Genomic DNA, 6365 nt, shown 5'->3' on the forward strand with positions numbered 1-6365 from the left:
CTGTGGGCTCATGCATGTGGAAAAAAAAAGCCCTCCACTTTTATTTTCAGTGCAGGAATGCATTCTGGGGTTCCGTGTTAAATTTTCAAGGACCAGATTTTCCAACCACAAACACACCTTTGAATCCGCAGTGCAGAGCTTGCTTTAATGACAGTACACTGGATTATGAGGACCACCTGTCTTTCTAATACATGGCCACAAATAGCTTACACTACTGTTAGTGATGTTCCATTCAGCGAACTTTGGGAGTAAAATTTTGCCAAAAAGGAACCTTCATGAGTTGCCGGGGTAATTTTTAGGACTGAAATTTTTGTTTGTTTTTTTTCTTCTCCAAACTGCTGCTGGTAAAAAGAGCCAGAAGTAGGGATTTCATGTCTAAGGGAATTTCATTTGCAGCATGGAACATCGATGCACTGCATGCATAACTGCCTGGGTAGGTGGTTTTTCTGCACTGGGTTAAGGAAGGAAGCAACAAACACGATGACAAGTGGGGCTAGTTGGTAAAGGTTGTGGGGTTTAAAATGGGGGAGATAAATCCGTTCTCCCCGTTTAAGCGCGGCTGACATGGTTCAAAGCCGCGCAGACCCCACCCCGTGATCGCGAGCGCTACCGAGCGCACGCCGACCACGGCGGGCCTTGCTCTGCGGGAACAAAGGAACGACACACTGGCTGACACAAACAAGGCATTTATTGCTATAACAACAATAACGCCAGCTAGCAACAAAATACACTGAGGAATCGAGGATGTCCAACTCACCAGCACGGCTACGAGCGAACGTTCGCCCACGGTAGGGCAAAGGGATTAACTCCGAGGCCCGATGGGACGGGCTCGGCGGGAGCAAGTTCCGACCAAGAGGCGCCCGCGGCGAAGAGCGGAGTGGCGCGCGGAAACGTCCGCTTGCGTTCCCGGTGCCGAGCAGAAGAGAGCGAGCCTTCCCCCGCACGCGAGCGGCAAAACACGCCATCCGTGGCGCTGGTGTCGCTGCGACGCGAGCGCCCTCCCCTGTTAGTTAAAGTAACCAAACTGAGAAGAGCGCGTTTCGGGGCACAGCTGGGGTACATTGCGGGAAAGTGAACGCAGGGGACGAAGGCGTCCCACAAGGTTCATTGGTAAAAGAAAACCCAGTGCAGAAAATGGACAGAGGAAGGAGGCAACAGACACTAACTAGCCCAACTAGTCCTAATTTGACTGCAGTCCTCTTACACAGTGCTCTTTCTCGTCATAACCCTTGTGCAGTGCTGCGTTTGTTGCATCCTCTTTTGTGCTGGTTTTTCTCGCCAATGGGTTTGTAAGAATGGGAAGAAAATATCCACCCCAGAACACAGGAGCTTCTATGAGCAATCAGTGGGAAGGCATTTGTGTGCAGCACTTGCACCCATTGTTTCACATGTGCCTCTGCAGAGTGCTTTTGATCGGTCACATTGCACCAGTTGTGCTAACAGCAACAAAAGTTGACGGGACACGTGCTCTCAGAAAATAATTTATTGTAGTACTCCTTCATGCTGCAGTCTCCAGTCATTGTTGCCAACGGATGGAGCATGCATAGCCCCTCATAACTAAAGGCGTTTCAGCAGAGTGACTTACATGACTGTTCTGCAATCTATTTTTTGCCACATATCTGCATCCAGCAAACTTTTGCTGCCAATAGCACCATGTGTGGATGCCTTGTTTTGTGGTGAGTGAATATAGCCCTGGCAGTAGCTCAGTGAACCAGCACTCGTCCATCTAGCATGTCACCTTGGCATTTATGGATGGTTTCACTTGTCGCATATTTTTCCCCATTCTGTGGATTTTTCTTGAACCACATCCACAGGCTGAACATTCCGTGGTGGATGGTATTTCCTGTGGAGCATCAATGGGAAGCACTACGAGCACAACTTTGAAAATGAAAGAATGAATGGTAGAGTTAAATGTCCCTAATCAACACATCAGCTATGAGAGACACCGTAATGGCTGGCTCTGGATTAGTTTATATCACCTGGGATTCTTTATAATGTGTGCTGTGTGGTGTCGGCAATGATTAAAGAACACCAGGTGGTCTAAATTGATCCAAAGCCCTCACTTTGGTGTCCCTCATTGTTAAATTAAGCCTGCAGATTTCTCATGATGCGGTTGCACACCTGCACCTTCAATGGGAAGCTGTAATAGTGCACTGTGTGTCTGCAACTTGTATGGGGTGCTGAAGCAATTGCAATCTATCAGTAAAGGCAAGGCATGTTAATACTCACAGATGGTGCCCTTGTGTGCCCGTGACCTTAGGAAAAATACACAGGGATTTTGTTGAGGTAACATATTTTGCACACACATAGTCTTAACACTTCAGAGCTATGGATGGACAAAGAAGGTATGCCACCAGACCATGCAGTTATTCTGGATCTGAGCGCCAGCATAGCTCGCATATCCCATTGCTGGCTAATAATAACATGAAAATCTTGTCTGAAAAGAAAACGCTCTAGCTGGTTGGACTACTACAATCGGATACAGCTTAAACAACTATAGGCACCTAATTTTATTGCATGTTTATTGCGTGGTATTTGCCTGCAACCGCTAAATGATTTATAATTGAATTTCTTTTCTCATGCTGTTTTGTTTTCATCAACCAAATGATGGCTGTGACGTGTATTTGAACTATTAAGTCACTTGAGGTGCGGAAAAACTGCAATAAAAATGCTAACACATAGTTTAAACTTGTTACAGCACTGAAACCAGCCTGCTTTAAGAGCTAGAATTGCAACAAATGGCATAAGAGCATTGAGAAGAAATTCAATTTTAAGTTATTCATTGATCATAGGCAAATACCACGGGGTGCTCCATGTATACCAATGTCTAACACATCGTTTGGAAGAAGAAAACACTGTAACAAAAATTGGGTGTCTACAGTCTTTTCAGTCTGCAGTGAAACTCTACCACATTTAGGACCACCGAACAGAATTCCATCATGACAAAAAGCAGTCAGTTGTTAAAACTTCTCTTGGTATCTAAACAAGAAGCTAATCACAAGAAAAAAATTCTGAGCTATAGAGTTTTAGCACCTGGATTGTTTAATAAAGTCAAACATTAAAAAGCTGATTTCATTTACTCTTGTGCTTGGCTAGTAGAGTAATACAGGACACCGTGGACCATGGCCCAGTGTTCCTAACTGCTGTTTTTTTTAAGTTGTATCCTACAGTATTGTGTCCGAGTCCACCCACGCAGAAGACATCAAAGTACGCTGGGTGTGTTGAGGTGGTAATCTTGTGCGGCCTCGAGACATCCAATAAAATAACGGCCTTGGAACTGCGCAACGAAAACAGCGCAAACTTCACGAAAGACGCAGAAAGGAGAGACGGAGGGATAGCGCCTGTGTCTCGGCTCCCCTTTCGGCGTCCTTGGAACTGAACTAATTGAGTGTCAAGCTCATAGACTAAAGGAGAAATATAGTTACAAGGGAATGACTGAAAACTGAAGAAACCAAAGTGATGGGCACGTTATAGGTGTCGATTTTGTTTAATAATTTGCAGGAGTCTTTGCGAATAGGGGATATTCAAAATTCCACAACTGCACTTTCCCGCATAACAATGTTGTCCCAAACAAGATGGCTGACCATGCATTTCCTGCTGAAACAAAGCAAGAAAGACTGGTTTTTTGTTTGATCCTTCCAAAATATGTTTCTTACGTTCTATCCACACCTTTAGCACCTGTCCTGTAGCCCACGTAGTTCCTTTATAGCGAAGTCGGCCATCTTGTTTGGGGCAACATAGTTTTGCGGAAAAGCACACTTGCGGAATTTTGAATATCCCCTATTTTGAACAAAACTACTGCAGGGATGCATACACCTTTCATCTTGCTACAGTGTTCGTTAATCTTCCTTTGCGCTTCTGTTACCGTGCTTCCTTTTTCATCCTAGCCTCAAGCCGTAGAAAAACAACGAAAGAACAACAGAAACACAATATATTCAGACACAACCGGGCCGGTTGAAGGCGTCATGACAATAGCAGTCACAGACTCGACACGATTATTTTCGCGGCACCATCCTCGTCTGTGTGTTTCTTCAATGCCCTTGTTCACTTTCTGCTGCTCAATTACACGATCAGAAAGAGCACATCAGTTAGGGGCAGAGTCCCAACCCAAGCAGAGGAGGCAGCCATTGCGCTTGCAACACTCAGTGGCTTGCAATAACTACACAGAAAAAAAAAAAAGAATTGCGGATTCGTGAGTGTGCTGGAACTACATCAGGGGCAGGATAGGGCAGGCAGCCATTATATGAAGCACAGCAAGGAAGCTGAAAAGCAAACAAAGCTCATAAATGGACACCAGCGCATTAGTCAAGGGGAATGAAGGCGCCCACACTGCAGCCTGAGCACTCCAACCACGGGCACCCCAACACATGGACAAGCACTCAAATGTGTGGACCACAGGCAGAAGGGGATACGTGCCACCAGATGGAGAGCTAGACAAGGGACAGAACATTGAGATGAGTACGGCACACAAATGGATGAAAAATTCACTTGGAAAAATATACTTGCAAGTTCATATTAGCAAGGCTAGAAAAACAAAACCTCTGAAATTCACTTTTGGAAGAATAGCGTACCTATTAAGAGATAAACACAACAATGTTTCCTTTTATATATTCTATGGTTACCTTGCAAGTGTGTTTTTGCTTATGTGCATATATAACCAATCTTGAATAGTTGTATTCCCCTCCTATGTAATGCCCGAAAGCACCCTTAGGGTAAATAAATAAATAAATGAAATGAAAATGAATGAATGTTTTGAAGATAGACGAATGTAACAGTTGACAGTGCGAAAAGAATTGCAAATATTTTGTGAGCATTTGAAAGGCTTGCAATCATATGAGCAGGAAAAGCTAGAAAGAGTTCAAATAACAACCATCCAAGGACAATTTCTAGATGTACAGAACCACTGAATTGATATCTGCAGAGATAACTAGAAAGAAACCAATAGTCAACTGATGCAAACACCTTCCCAGCATGTGTAAATGCATGGACTCATTACACAGGAAAACTCGAGGACAAGTGCAGTCGCGAATGGCACATGGCCCCAGTCGAACACACAAAAACAAATTAATTTATTGCTGTTGGAATAAACAAGAACACAACAGCAACCATTCAAGAGAGTTTATGGTTTATGAGTGTTTAGCGTCCCAAAGCAACTTGGGCTATGAGAGACGCCGTAGTGAAGGGCTCCGGAAATTTCAACCACCTAGGGTTCTTTAACGTGCACTGACATCGCACAGTATGCGGCCCTCTAGAATTTCGCCTCCATTTAAATTCGACTGCAGCGGCCGGGATCGAACTCGCGTCTTTCGGGACAGTAGCTGAGTGCCATAACCACTGGGACACTGCAGCGGGCTTCAAGAGCGTTTAGATAGATACCGGAAGACAGCTAAATTGAACTGCAAGAATGACAAGGCAACTTAATTTATTACTGTAGAACAAACACCTTCAGAGCATCTAATAAGTCATTTAATCCAGTATGTTGAAACACTTAGCTACTTGTACATGCTAGCACATCAGTCCGACTAAAGCACTGGAAGTGACAGGATGGCAAGTGTAGCTAAGTGTGGACAAGACAGAAATCAGTTGACTTCATGCAGGGTTCCCAACTCTGTCTAAAGAAATAAAATTTCAGCTGGAAAGATTACGGCAACAGGCTTTTAGAATACAGGAGGCGTTTTATTACTGAACCGTACGCCATAGAAGTTGATGATTGGAGGAATGTATGCTTCAATAACAAAGGCATTACGAGAGAGATCAAAGTGAATTGCCGCATGAAGTTGATGGCAAATGCATGATGGTAAGTCTGTTCAAGACAATGCGCCAATGAGCAAGTCTCTCAAATACAAGCTATCTGGGAACGCGGCTTTGTGGAGCTTAAGCATTGACCCTACTGTTGAGACCTGTGTGCCAGTGATTACTTTCTCTTTCATAAACCAAAGAAATATCTGCGTGGGCGACGATTTCCTGATGCAATGAAAGAAGCCGTAAGAGGGTTTCTGCAACACCGAGAAGTCTTTCGAAGGTAACCATATAAGATGAAATGGAATTTGTGTGTTGATGTCGAGGGTATTACATTCATCAGCAGCAAGTCAATTTTCTCCACAAATTTTGTTTTCATATGCAAGCCAACAACTTATTGGCACTTGGTGAACAAATTCACTCACTGAGAGATTGCATAGAGCAAAAAAAAGGCAATTTTTTTTCTCGCCATGATGGCTGCTAAGCTGCTGATCATTTCTTCAACTTCAATGTTTTTGCCAATTTTCTTTCAACAGGTCCTGTGAACCTGTTGACCTATAGACGTTTCCACTATAGGTGCAGGCAGTTTTCAAGAGGTTGCAAATTAGAACCCTCGACCCTCTCAT

Source organism: Amblyomma mixtum, chromosome 6, assembly GCF_055824585.1.
Source record: "Amblyomma mixtum isolate Tamu chromosome 6, ASM5582458v1, whole genome shotgun sequence".
NCBI lineage: Eukaryota > Metazoa > Arthropoda > Arachnida > Ixodida > Ixodidae > Amblyomma > Amblyomma mixtum.